This window comes from Hemitrygon akajei, chromosome 31 (assembly GCF_048418815.1).
Source record: "Hemitrygon akajei chromosome 31, sHemAka1.3, whole genome shotgun sequence".
In the NCBI taxonomy this organism is placed as follows: Eukaryota; Metazoa; Chordata; class Chondrichthyes; order Myliobatiformes; family Dasyatidae; genus Hemitrygon; species Hemitrygon akajei.
In genome coordinates this window covers 5,286,080-5,301,262 of record NC_133154.1, presented here as the reverse complement: position 1 = coordinate 5,301,262, position 15,183 = coordinate 5,286,080, and the positions used below count along the sequence as shown (strand labels likewise).

General features: G+C 41.8%; 1 protein-coding gene across 1 annotated transcript in view; it reads right to left on the bottom strand.

Moving 5' to 3' along the window:
• Nucleotides 1-14,212, bottom strand: part of akt1s1 (AKT1 substrate 1 (proline-rich)) — a 49,244-nt gene extending 35,032 nt beyond the window's left edge. The window contains exon 1 of the mRNA XM_073033587.1: nt 14,081-14,212. The gene's annotated coding sequence lies outside the window, so the exon portion shown is untranslated. The remainder of the gene's footprint in view (nt 1-14,080) is intronic.
• Between the last annotated feature and the right edge of the window lie 971 nt (nt 14,213-15,183).

Sequence of the window (15,183 nt, the reverse complement as noted above, 5' to 3'; positions counted from 1 at the left end):
GATGAATTCCTCCAGCATTTCGTTGTCTCTTTCTCTGGATTTCCAGCACCTGCAGCATCTCATGTTTTTCTCCAAATCTGTTCAATCATTTCAGATTTATTTATTTAGAGATACAGCGTGCAGTAGGCCCTTTGAGCCACACCAGGCAAAAATCTAATGAACCCTATCGTAATCACAGGACAACTTACAATGATCAGTTAACCTACCTGGTACACCTGTGGGAGGAAACTGGAATACCTGGGGAAAACCCGCACATTCCATAGGGGAGGACATACAAACTCCTTACAGAACTTCTCCAACTTCATTAATTTTAAGAAGAGCTTCATGTGAATGCCAAAATTTGATACAAATTTGAAGGAAATGACAAAAGTAGATGAAAGCAGCAGCTCAGAAGAGCATCAACCACAAGAACCATAAATGGAACACAGAAACAGTTCTGGGTAACCTCCAACTTGATGGCATGAACTTTGATTTCTTGAACTTCCAGTAATTGTTCCCCCCCCCACCCCCTTCATCAATCCCCATTCCTGTTTCCCTCTCTGACCTCATCTCCTAACCTGCCCATCACCTCCCTCTGGTGCTCCTTCCCCTTCCTTTTCTTCCATGACCTTCTTCCCTCTATCAGATTCCCCCTTCTCCAGCCCTTTATCTCTTTCACCAATTGACTTCCCTTCTCTTTACTTCACCCCTCCCCCTCTCCCAGCTTCACCCATCACCTAGCACCTTGTACTTCTCCCCCCTCTTCTTACTCAGAGTTCTCTTCCTTTCTAGGCCTGATGAAGGGCCTCAGCCCGAAACATTGACCTTTCACTCTTTTCCATAGATGTTGCCTGGCCTGCTGAGGTCCTCCAGCATTTTGCGTGTGTTGCTACAGAAACAGGTCCCTTCAGCACATCTCATCCCTGTTGACCACAATGCCTATCTATGCCAATCCCAATGGCCTGCAAGTCCCTATCCAAGCGCTTATCAAATATTGTAACTAAATGCCCCTACCCCACCTCCAGCAGCTTGCTTTAGATAACCATTACCTTCTCATCCTGCAAATCTCCTCTAAACTTCTCTCCTCTCATTCTGGAGGCCCTGCCCTGGAAAATAGGTTCTAACCAGCTATCCCTCCTCAATTTTATAAGCCCATGTTAAAAGAGAATGAACCCGGTCCAAACTGCTGAAAACATAGTTATACCAGACATAGTCATCAGATGAGCACTTCCACTGAGTCAGCAGAACCTCAGAATGAACACATCAAGCAACTGGCACACTTCCAATCATTAAATGACAAAGCAAAGACACACATTTTACAAGTGGCCATTGATTTTGTGAATGACAATTTCAATACTCAATAGTATAATAGTTTCACAAGTAGTGAACATGTCAGTATCAGGTTTATCACTGGCATACACCATGAAATTTGTTTTGTGGCAGCAGTACAGTGCAATAAAAATACTATAAGTTGCAAGAAATAGATCAATAAAAACTTAAATTAGTGCAAAAACAGTGAGATAGCGTCTATGTTCTTTGCCCATTCAGAAATCTGGTGGAGGAGGACAAGAAGCTATTCCTAGCACATTATGTCTTCAGTCACCTATACCTCCTCTCTGATGGTAGTGAGCACGTCCAGGGTGATGGACGCCACCTTTTGAAGATATCCTCTATGCAGGGGAGTCTATTGCTTGAGCTTGAAACACTCTGCAGCGGCCCCTCCACACCAAATGGTGATGCAACCCATTAGAATGCTCTCCTTGGTCCATAGGCAGGAATTTGCTCGAGTCTTTGGTGACATGCCAAATCTCCTCAAACTCCTAATATCACCGCTCGCATATCACACTATCCCCAAAACAACTTACAATTTATAGTGTTTCTGATGCAGTGGACTGCCTCAAGTTAGACTGGAGAGCAGTGTTGATACAAGGGTGGAGATACGCCTCTACCAAAGGAGGTGCAAGGCGCTCCTTCCCTCCGTTAGCCTGCAAGTCCCCTTTGGGCAATGTGTAGCACTAATATAGCTCCCCCCCCTCCCAATCCAGGAACCAGAGTCACGTGAAGCCATGGGAGCATGTGGTGGATAGTCGTATGAGCAGATGGTGCATATCACAAGTCCTGGTTATGTGACCACTGATGCCAGGGAGACAATCTCTGAAGAGTACTGATAATGGCAGGAGGTCACCCATCTTGTAAAGACATTGCCTACCACTTCTGTGGAAAGATTAGCCAAGGACAATCATGGTCATTGACTAATTGCCACGTCATATGACACAGCACATAATGATGATGAAACAAAGTGATTAAAGAATCATTCAAACTAAGATGAAAAAGGAAGTGGTTACCAGTGTGGTTATTTTTGCAAATGTTAAACCAAATATGTCAAACACTTCCTACATTGCTGGCTTTTTAACATTCTCTCCGATATCTCTACTGCCCTGAAGGTGGGCAAATAGTTTTGTTCTGCAAAATTCAAGAACTACTTGGATGGGGAGTTGCATAGATTAATTCTACCTCATTCCCTACAGAATGTAGGCCATGATTCAAACAAGACATGGATATGCTCAACTAGCACCTGACCACCAAGGTTAACCACCATCTCATTAACAAAGCCAACCTAAAATATACAGCTCACTCAACTTTAATAAAAACTCATAAAAAATGTCGGCAGAACTCAGCGGGTTCAGTTGACGTTTCGGGCCAATGTCCATTCTGCAGGACTGCAGTTACTGGAATCTGAAGCAAATTAAAAAACTGCTCAAGAAACTTCACAAATCAAGCAACATCTGTGGGAAAGCTGTTAGTGAGGTTTTGGGTTGAATTAAGATCGATCGACTTTGGCTTGCTCTTTGCAGAAACAATTCCTACATTTTAAAGATTAAACTTTATTTGTCACATGCACATTGAAACACAGTAAAACATGTTGCTTGCATCAATGACCAACACAGTCTGAGATGTGGTGGGGGAGCTCATAAGTGTCGGCATGCTTCTGGTGCCAATTTAGCATACCAACAACTTACTAACCCTATTCCGTACGTCTTTGGAATATGGGAGGAAACCGGGACGAGTCCTATGCAGTCACACAGAGAACAGACAAACAGGAATTGAACCCTGGCGCTGCAAACATTATGCTACCATGCTGTCCCAAGATCAAGCTATTCTAAGCTAAGCTCAGAGGCCTTTCACTTGAGAATTAAAAACATAAGTTCAGATATGGATAATCACAGAATCATACAACAGAGAAGCAGGCCATTCTGCCCAAGTGGGCTATACTAGCATACCTTCCACGTGAATCTCCTCTACAAATATCTGTGTCAGCAGCACAGATATTCAAAGAATCTTCCATGTGAGGCCAATCCATACATTCTGCCTGTGCTACCTCAGAAGAAGCCCAATTATTCTAATACTTCCACCACTGTCCTGGCACAAACTCTGCAGTCATGCAGGTCAAGAGACTCTTTAACAATGAAATACACTGCTCCAGTAATAAATACCACCGCAAATAAGGACCCACATCATGTGCCCAACTAATTAAATTAATTGTCCATTTCTAAATTCTAAGGTAGACCATTTCTAAGGTCTGCCTACATGACATTAATCCTTTCATTTCCTGCACATTCATGTGCCTGGAAGCCTCTTGAATGCCTCTATCATGCTTTCTCCACCACTACCTCAGGTAGCACATTCCAGGCACCCAGGACTGTGAAAAATTGTATTCTGCACATTTCTTTTGAACTTAGCCACACTCACCATAATTTCATGCCCTCTGGTATTAAACATTTCAACCCTGGGAAAACGATAGTGGCAGTCTACTCTGTCTATGCCTCTCAATCTTATAAACTTCTATCATATCTCAGGTGCTCCAGAAGAAAACAAAGTACATGTCCTCTAATCCAGTAGTTTCCTGGTAAACCTAAACCCCTCCAAAATGTTGACATCCTTCCTACTGTGGGGCAATCTGAACTGAATGCAACACTCCAGATGCAGTCTAAGTAGTTTTATGAAGCTGCAACATAGCTTCCTGATTCTTAAACTCAATTTGACTAAGAAAAGCAAGTATACACCCTATTAACATGCCTGACCACTTTCAGGGAGTTATGGATTTAGACCTGAAGATTGCTTTACACATCAACACTTTTAGGGTCTTGCTATTAATAGTGTATTGTTCTTTTACATTTGATTTCCCAAAGCACAATACTTCACATTTGGCCAAGTTAAACTGATCTATATCCTGCTGTATCCTTTGTCAGTCTTCAATGCTATCCATACCACCAATCTTTGTATTTTCTGCAAATTTACTAACCCACCCATCTACATTTTCATCCAGATTTTTTTTTACAAACAGCAAAGGTCCCATACAGATCCCTGCAGAACACCACCTTCTCCAACCAGAATAAGCACTCCCACCCTCTGTCTTCAAAAGACAAACCTATTTTGAATCCAAACAACCAATTCACTATGGTTTCCATGTATTTTAATCTTCTGGATGAGCTTCCCACAATGGACCTCGCCTTACTAAAACCCACAGCTTTACCTTCAATCAACTTTGACACCTCCTTGGAGGAAAAAACCTCCAGTATTAAGCCACCTTGTGTCCTACACAATGCCATATCAACTGTCCCTAATTGGGCAATGGTGTTCCAAATGCACGCAAATTCTTTTCTTAAGAATCCTCTCTAGTAATTTCCGTATCTCTGATACGAGACTCGCCGGGCTATAGTTATAGATAGATAGATAGATACTTTATTCATCCCCATGGGGAAATTCAACTTTTTTCCAATGTCCCATACACTTGTTGTAGCAAAACTAATTACATACAATACTTAACTCAGTAAAAAATATGATATGCATCTAAATCACTATCTCAAAAAGCATTAATAATAGCTTTTAAAAAGTTCTTAAGTCCTGGCGGTTGAATTGTAAAGCCTAATGGCATTGGGGAGTATTGACCTCTTCATCCTGTCTGAGGAGCATTGCATCGATAGATTCCATCCCTTTATGAGGAATTAGCTACTCAGCAGTCCTTGGGGATATTTTCTGAGGTTAGAGAGGACATGAAGATATCATTCAAGGTGCCAGCAATCTCATCTTTTGCCTGTCTCAATAACCTGGGGCATAGCCCATCAGACCCTGAGGACTTCTCCACCTTAACATTCTTTAAGATACCCAACATTACCTTCTTCATCTTGTTATGATCCCAGCCCCCTCCTTCTTGAGAATCGCAAGATCGCTATTAATTCGGGTCTTGGACCCAGGAAATGAGAGAGAATCCTCAGCAAGACAAAGCAACGGATTTGGCCATTGTTTCTTGGAGACACCTTTGTGGATTGCGATCCTATACTACTTGCCAGCTCTCAGGGCAACGTGGACTGGGCTACGTGCACACCCTCGGGTAATGTGGGCTGGGGATTGCATCACCCCACCCTGATTGACATCTACAACCCTGCAAGTCAAGATAAAAGAGGGGCTGCAGGGGGCAGTCCCCTAGCGACGCACCAGAAGGAGACACCATCGCTCATCGCTCCCGTGATAACGGGAAGCTATTCGGAAGCCACGTGTGTTCCGTTTCCCCTGGCCTGGGGAACGTGTGGCTGATAACACCGAAAAGGACTTCGAACTAACAACGGGGAACCAACGTTCCCGATTCAACGGTTTGCGTCCTAAAAGACTGGGCAAGTTTCTTTTCTCACAAAACCTCTCTCTCTCTCCCCAACAAGTGAAACCCAGCAGTCCCCAAAAGGCTAAAGTCTGCATGAACTTGAGAGACTTTTATATTTCCATCTGACAATATCTTTACCCCTAGACAAAACGATAGAGCTACTTCTTATTGATGATTATTACTATACCCGCGCTTTAGATTGAGTATTGACGACGTATATTATCTGAATGTTTGTATTAACCTTACTTTTGAGCCCCTTTATGAATAAAAACTTTTAAAAATAGTACCATCAGACTTCAACGGACCTCTATCTTTGCTGGTAAGTGACCCAGTTACGGGGTTCGTAACAATCTCAAAATGTCCTAGCAAATTAACACACTCCACACTGATCTCACTATCCTCTATGTCTCGCTCCTTGGTAAACAGTGCTGCAAAATACGCATCTTCTGCCTCCAAGCACATATTTGCTACTTCATCCTTGAGTGGTTTACCCACTCCCTAGTTATCCTCTTGATGTAGGTATAAAATGACTTGGGATTCTCTTTAATCATACTTTAAGGTCCATTTTGGCTTTCCCAATTCAGAGTTATTTTCTGTCTTCTTTAAAACCCTCAAGGGTTCTGTTTGATCTTAGCTCCCTAAACCTTATGTTTTCTTATTCTTCTTAACTGAATTCACCTTGAATCCAAGGTCCCCCTACTTACTATCTTTGTTCTTCCTCCTTACTGAAACATACCTGTCACATACTGGAGTCTTTAAACACCTTCCATATGTCAGATGTGGACCTGTCCCAAAACAGCTGATCCCAATGAACTCTCCCTAGTTCCTGCCTAATGCTGTTGTAATTTGCCCTGCTCCAATTTAATACCCCTCTGCAAGGTCCATACACATCTTGATCTTGAGTGACCTTAAAACTTAAGGAGCAATGATCACTATCCCCTATTCTCCCACTGGACAGGCACGTTACCCAACATGAAGTCCAGTATAGCCCCACTACTTGTTGGACTTGTTGATTTATGAAACCCTCCTGGATGCCTCTAACAATTTATCCCCCTCTAAACCTCTTGCACTAAGGAGGTCCCAGTCTATATTATGGAAGGTAAAGTCATGCACTACAACAACCCTGTTGTGTTTTGTTTTTTAAAAACACCTTTCCCTAATCTGTCTGCATATCTGTTCCTTAATACACTAGCACTAACAGAACCTACTGACTAGGATATTAGTTCCCCTCTACTTAAGATGCAACCCATGCCTCTCGTACAGGTCACCAGGGTTCCAATGATCCAAGAACATGAAACCCTGCCTCATTCCTCAGCCAGTCATTCATCAGTTTTAGCTTTCTATTCTTGCCCTGAATAGCACTGCAAGTGATCTGGAGATTATACCCTCAAGGTCCCACTTTTAAGCCTCTTTCCCAAGTTTCCCCCTGCTTACAGTGCAGGACCTCTTCTCCCTTTCTACCCATGTAATTAGTACCAATGTGCACCACAACCTCTGGTTGTACATTTCAAAGTTCATTTATTATTTAAAGTACATACATGTCACCTCACAGTCCTGAGATTGATTTTCTTGTGGGTATACTCAATAAATCCATAATAGAATCAATAAAAGACTGCACCAACTTGCGTGTTCAACCAAGTGTGCAAAATAAAAAAATTGTGCAAATACAAAAAGAATAAATAAATATTGAAAACATGAGATGAAGAGTCCTTGAAAGTGATCCATAAGTTGTGGGAACAGTTCAATGGAGTTATCCCCTTTGCACCTCAACCATTAAGCACTTGAACCAATAGACTGCTTGTTTTAAGCCCTGCCCTTTAAGAATCAATGTAGTGTGGTGGTTAGGACAACACTTTATAGTACTAGTGACCTACTACCTGGAAGGAGTTTGTACTTACTGTCTCCCCCGTGACCACATAGGTTTCCTCCCACAGTCCAAAGATGTACTGGATGGTAAGTTGTAGGTCATTGTGAATTGTCCTGTGATTAGCTATCATTATATCGGGGGTTGCTTGGCAAAATGGCTCAGAGGGCCAGAAGGGCCTACTTTGCACTGTATCGCAATAAATAAAAAATAAATAAATAAAGTCAAAATCAGAACCATTATCACTGAAATCTTGTCTTGCAGCAGCAATGCCATAATACTATAAATTATAATTATAAGTAAAAATCGTGTAAAGAGAAGCAAATATAGTGAGATAGTATACATGGGTTAATTGCCTGTTCAGAAATCTTAGCAAAGCACCAGTTGCTACATGGAAAAATCAGCACAACATATTTTGCAAAGACTTTTTTTGGGGAGGGAGCATAGATTGAAAGCAAGAACAAGTAGGGTACAAAATATTTCTCTTCACAAAATTAAAGATGGCAAAACATTTAATGCAGAATTACTAAAGGTTATTGGATGAAAACTATAATCAACATCCACCTACACAACACCCAACATTTACACCTTTACACTAAACAACATTCAACAGTCAGCCTTGATTATGCCTAATCTTGACTGACAATTTACTACACCAGCAGTGGTCCACCCTCACAGCTAAGTGCACAACACAAGTTGGTGTTTAAAACTGTTATAAAATTCTGTACACTAACTGACATGCAGAGTCATACATTCAATGGCCACTCTATTAGGAACACCTACTCATTAATGCAAATATCTAATCAGGCAATCAAGAGGTTTAGTTGTCGTTCAGATCAAACATCAGAGAAAAAAAGTGTGATCTCAGTGACTTTAACCATGGAATGATTGTTGGTACCAGACAGAGCAGTTTGAGTACCTCAGAAACTGATCTTCTAGGATTTTCACACACAACAGTCTCCTCAGTTTACAGAGAATGGTGTGGGGGAAAAAAATCCTATAAGTGGCAGTTCTTTGGGCAAAAATACTTTGTTAATGAGAGGTCAAAGGAGAATGGCCAGACTGGTTCAAGATGCCAGGAAGATGACAGTAACTCAAATAAACACACATTACAAAAGTGGTGTGCAGAAGACTACACTGGGTTCCATACCTGCGGCCAATTTATTAGGTACGTACACCATGAAAAGAGGACTTTCAGTCCATTGAGTCTATGCCGATCAAGTGCATATTTTCACTCAACCTGCACTCCATTTTTAATCTCCTCACATTTCTGTCACTTCCTTCCAGGTTCCACCAAAGACCAGGGATAATTTAGTAGCCAACCTACCAGCGTGTACCACCCTTGGGATGGTTGAAGAGACCTCTGTAGCCAGAGAAAACCCATGTGGTTACAGAGAGAACAGGCAAACTCTACACAGTCAGCACTCAAGATCATGACTGAACCTGGAACTCTGCCATGGAGAGGGAGCAGCCCTACTAACTCTGCCACAGTGCCATTTCTGTCACTTATACCAATACAGAAGTTTGCATGCAGCAAGCTCCCACAAATACTAAAGTATAAAGGACTAGGTAACCCATGAGGATGTGCAAGGGTTAAATGATAGCAGGGGTAACTCAATCGGACTCTCCAAAATAGCATCGTGGGATCTTATGTACCCACATTCCCACTCTCCCCCTCCCTCCCTTATCATTACTATTTTTATTTATTGGCATACAGTGCGGAACAGGCCCTTCAAGCCGCACCACCCAGTAATCCCCCCCAATTTAACCCTAGCCTAATCAAGGGACAATTTACAATGACCAATTAACCTACCAACCAGTAGGTCTTTGGACTGTGGGAGAAAATTGGAGCACCCAGAGGAAACGCACACAACGGGAAGAATGAACAAACTCCTTACAGGCAATGGTGGGAAGTGAACTCCGGTCACTGATGCTGTAAAGCATTGTGCTGATCACTACACTACTGTGCTTCCCCTTCTCAATGGAATCCCACCAATCACCCTTCAGATCTTGCTCCACCCCTTCCTCACACCACACATTTTAAACTGGCTTTCTTCCCTTTTTCTTTCAGTCCAGATGAAGGGTGTTGACACAAAATGACAACTGTTTATTAATTTCCATGGATGCTGCCTGACCTGCTGAGTTCCTCCTGCATTTTGTGTGTTAATCCAGATTCCATTATCTACAGTCTCATCTCTTCTTAGGATATTTTGCCAATTTGTGGTTGTAGACTAAATGTAGCTCAGCCTCTCAACCAGAGGCCTCCAACAGTAAAGAGATTACCTTAATTTGTCACAAGTACATCAAAATGTACAGTGAAATGTGTCATTTGCATTGATGACCAGCAGACTGAGGATTGTGCTTTGGGCAGCCTGCAAGTGTTGCCACATACTCACAACTTACTAAATTATATGCCTTTGGAATGTGGGAGGAAACCAGAGCACCCAGAGAAAACCCACATGGTCATGGAGAAAATGTACAAACTCCTTATGGATAGCGGTGGAACTAAACCCCAATCACAAGTACTTTAAAGTGCAACGCTAACCACTATACTACCAACTATGGTGGAATGGGGCTTAAGTCACAGGAGGATGGGATTTGAACAGAGAAGCTTCTGAATCAAGGGGCAGATCTGTCCTCTTAGGTTACAGGTTTAAAACAAAGCCCACAGTATTGTTTTAAAATAAATCTTAGTTCGACCATAGAGGAAGAAGCAGAGACACAAAAGACTTCAGATACTGGAATCTGCAGCAAAAATCAAACTGCCGAGTATTTGAAATGGCATTGACTTGATGGGCTAAAGGGCCATATTTGCTCCATTCTTGTTAGATTAAAGTACATAGGGCACAATGTAAAATAACAACTTGTATTTTGGCACCACTGCCTGTGTAGCACACTGTCAGTCAAGATTATGCATATCTGCTGACTGGCAATTTGCTGCAAAGGCCAGACCAGGCAACTGATTAACAGAGTGCCTGCACTCTGTCCACAACAACCGCCCCAAGCTCCCCGCTGCATGCTATTGTCACACTGACGCAACTGTTGGCCTTGTCCACCGTCATTGTGAGGCCCAACATAAACTAGAGCAACGACACCTCATAATCTACGTGGGTAGTCTACACCGCCCTTCCCAATCTCAGGTAACCCTCACCTTCTGATTCAAACCTCATCCTCTCATTTTTGTCCCTTTTCCATACTCTCCAACACTTCCTCCCTCAAAAAAAAACATCCATTTTCTTCCACTTCCAGGTTCCACTCTCTAAAACAACCCACTGGAATCTCACCCTCATCTGGTTCCATCTACATTTCTCATCTCTCCAGTAGTTCCATTATCAATTTAGCCTTTATGTCTCCTTCCTCCTGCCCTAAACAGTTAACTTCTGTTTCCCAAATTTGCCTCTCTAGGCTCCATCTAGTAATCATCCCCCCACTTACCTACCAGCCACCTCACCTCCTCCCATTCTGTACTTCACACTAACCATCTTCTCCCTCCACACTCAGTGCAGATGCAGGCTCTTGACCGAAATACTGACAATTCTCTCTCCCCAACATACAGATGCTGCTTAACCCAGTCGCATCCTCCAGAAAGCTGCTTCCTTAGACAAAACTTATTACATTATATGCCAATGACTTGTATGATACTGATGACTTTGTTGCAAAGTTTGTGGATAATACAAAGATAGGTGGAGCGGCAGGTACTTTTAAGTACAGAGGCCAAGAGACTTAGATTATGAGAATGGGCAAATAAGTGGCAGATAGAATACTGTATTGGGAAGTGTATGGTAGAAGAAAGAAAAAGATAGACTATTTTCTAAATAGACAGAAAATTCAAAAATCTGAGGTGTAAAGGGACTTGGAAGTCCTTATGCAGGATTCCCTAAAGGTTGAGAAGGGCAGATGCGATATTAACAAATCTTTGCTTGTATATTCTAGTCCTCTGGAAATGAAATGTTGAGGCTTTATAAAGCACTAGTGAGGCCTCACTTGGACCACTGAGAGCAGTTCTGGGCTTAGAAAGGTTGTACTAATGTTGGAGGGGGCTCAAAAGAGGTTTACAAAAATGATTTCAGGATTGAACGGCTTGTTATATGAAGAGTGTTTGATGGCTCTGGGCCTGTATTCACTAGAATTAAGAATGAGGGGTGACCCAATTGAAACCCATCAAATGATGAAAGGTCTGATAGAATGGATGTTTCCAATGGTGGAGGACATAGCCTCAGAATAGAGGGGTGTCCTATGAGAACAGAGATGAGGAGGAATTTCTTTAGCCAAAGAGTGGTGAATCTGTGGAATTCATTGCCACAGGCAGCTGTCGAGGTCAAGTCTTTACAAATATTTAAGGCAGAGGTTCATAAATTCTTGATTGGTCCAAGGCATGACGGGATACAAGAAGGCAGGAGACTGGGGCTGAGATGAGTAATGGATCAGCCATGACAAAATGGTGGAACAGTCCCGATGGGCCAAATGGCCTATTTCTGCACCCATGTTTTATGGTCTTTAAAAAAATTGTTTTACCATGGATATGGGGGCTCAGAAGTCATGGTCTAGAGAGCTCACCAATGCCTCTACTTTCTCATGAGAAAAAATGAAATTTGGCACATCCCCATCAACCCTTATCTATTTTTATAGATGCACCATACAATGTATTCTATCTTACAATACATATCGGCTTGGTATGGCAACTGCTCTGCACGTAACCACAAGAAACTGCAGAGAGCTGCAGATACAGCTCAGCACATCATGAAGCCAGTCTCCTCACTATGAACTCTGTACCACCAGTATCAAGGATAGCTTCTATGCTTTTGTTACCAGACACTTGAATAGACCGCTTGTATGATAAAATGGACTCTTGACCTCAATCTACCTTGTTATGTTTACCTGCGCTGCACTTTCTCTGTAGCTGTCACACTTTATTCTGCATAGCTACTGTTTACCTTGTTCTTCCCCATGCACTATGTAATGATCTGATCTGTATGAACAGTACACAAGACATTCACTATATCTTGGTAGATATAGCAATGATTAAAAACAAAGACCCCACTCTCCAGCACATCGTTGAACAGATAATGATAGCTTGCTGCTATCATTTCAAAGTAGATAAGGCATTTGGAACACCCTGATAAACACAATACAAACTCTGACTTTTCCAATGGACAGAGAGGACCTCAGATCAGCATTGGGGACAAATCTACAATCTTGGCTTAAGCATGTTAGCCTGCCAAACCAAATTTTTTACAAGAGCCACACATCATTAGAAAATTTGATGGCTTGTCTATTGTGCAATTGAAAAAACGCCATCCAGAATTTCAACACAACAACATGATTTGGTTATCAAGTTTATGCCAGAAGTCTGTACATGCTGGAATCTGCATTGGAAAACTACTGGCAGCATCTGTAGGCAGTCCAGATGAAGAGTCGTGATTCAAAACGGCTACCATCTGTTTCTCTCCACAGATGCTGCCCGACCTGCTGAGTTCCTCCAGCCGTTTATCTCATATAACCTGTTAATAGTCCACTAACCCAGTCAGGCCCATTTCCTTTATAACCCTACAAGTTAACCTTTTTTTTTTGACTGCTTCAACCACATTACTGACAAGAAGATCATATCCTTATTTATTTATTTATTTATTGAGATACAGCAGAGTAACCCCTTCAGGCCTTTTGAGCCATGCAGCCCAGTAATCCCCTGATTTAATCCTAGCCTAATCACAGGACAATTTACAATGACTAATTAACCTACTAACAGGTACACCTTTGGAATGTGGGAGGAAACCAGGGTACCTGGAGGAAACTCACATTGTCACATCATTCAATAAAAATTTAAAAAACAAGTCCAATAAAAAATAACATTACCTAACAAATTTAGCATTAAATTCAGCCTCCACCAGTCTTGAACCATCTTCTACCTTCTATAAAACCGGATTTTGCCAAATCTCTTCTCAAATATCTTTACTCTGTCCACTTTTAATAGCTCACTTTTAAAATGAAGGCACAATCTTCTAAACCTAGAATTATTCCAGGAGGTATTTTGTGTTCTCTCGAACAGTGACAGTGATCAGAACTACCAAACACCTAACCAGAGCTTCAACATAGCCCAGTCTAATATACAGTATTACCGTTTATTTTTGAAGACTAGGATTTCTAAAAAAAAATAACTAATCACATTAACAGTGTGTCCCCAAGAGGCAGTTAGGTCTCTCCTACCCCTATTTACAATTTGAAATGTGTCCTTTCTCATTTTTTCTTTTAAAAAAAAGTAGAATTTGATCACATACGACAGGAAATGCAGTTTACAATAAATATAGCCACGAGTCGTCTCTCATACATTAACAACATTCCATAAAACAGGTAATTCACAATAACAGAGCTGAACAAACAGTGTTGGACACTTATAAACAACTAGTCCAGAGGGCGCGGAGAAGAGCAATGTGAAGAGCTCCAGGGGTAGCTGAGAGAGGATCCAGGCATGGATAATAGTCTAACGTATTGAAGCGTATTAAGATAGGAAAGAAAGCGAGGAGGATTTCGAGAGGTCAAGTCCGAAACCAGAGCCCCCCTTCACGGGCAAAGCTCCTTACCTGCTTCTCCCTCAAGCTTTCCCCACAGCCAGAGCTTCCGAGGCACAGCCTCCTCCTCTTATATCATCACGCAAACGCGCACCACGTCAAACGCTAACACTTTTAAAGCGAGTTTATTCTTTCCCCAGAGTTAACCACCATTCTAAACGGTCAAGCGAAACGCGTGGAAGCAATAGGGTATCATAAATCGTCGTGTAAAAAAAAAACACTTAAAAAGCAGACGCCGGCTTTTGCCCCTCACAAATATGACGCCCGTGGAGGAAAATGGAGACGTGTTTAATGACCGATAATTTATTCACTGCCGTTTTGTTTCTACAAAGATACCGTTGCACCCCCATCTCAAATACGAGGTGAGACTGGGGTGATTTATTTTGAAACGACCGAGACGCAGTCTGAAGGAGAAAGGGTTGACTTTCCCCTCATTAAAATGGCGGCTGGCCCGATTCCTGCAGAACTTCCAGCGAAGAAACCGCGCGGCTTTTTCCCGACTTCGGGAAGTGAGAGCTGTTACTTAAACAGAATGAAACAGCTGACTGTCATCGTGTAAAATAGGGCATTTATTATTTTTAAGATGGTTTCCCCTGCCCAACTTCATTCCCCTCACAAAAATGGTGACCGCCGTGAGGGAATTAATGCTGCAAAATTAAGGCAATATTGAAGATGCCAGATGAAAAAAAACTCACGATTATAAACGTGAGAGCCTCCATGCAACGATTAAAAATAATGCGGAGTGTACTTCGTGCCCTTACTTGAAGTGAACAAAAAACAAGTCGCAACGATCTACTGGGCGCAAGGATCTCCCAAGTCGTAAGACTATAATATCAGTGAAACTCTCCTAACACTCAGTAAACTACAGTATAACTCTAAACCTGGAACCCAGATCAGAAAAAAAATGTATAAGTTGGAAATCTGAAATTAAACCAAAAATGTAAATCTGAAATAACAATAAAAAACTGGAAATCTGACGTAAAATCAGAATAAAACAAAAAAGCACTTGAAACAGCATTGAGAAAGAGTTTTAAAGAAGTGTCTTGGAATTGAAACGTTATTTTTTTTCCTTCCACTGATACTGCAAGATTTACTGATAATTAAAAACGCTCAGT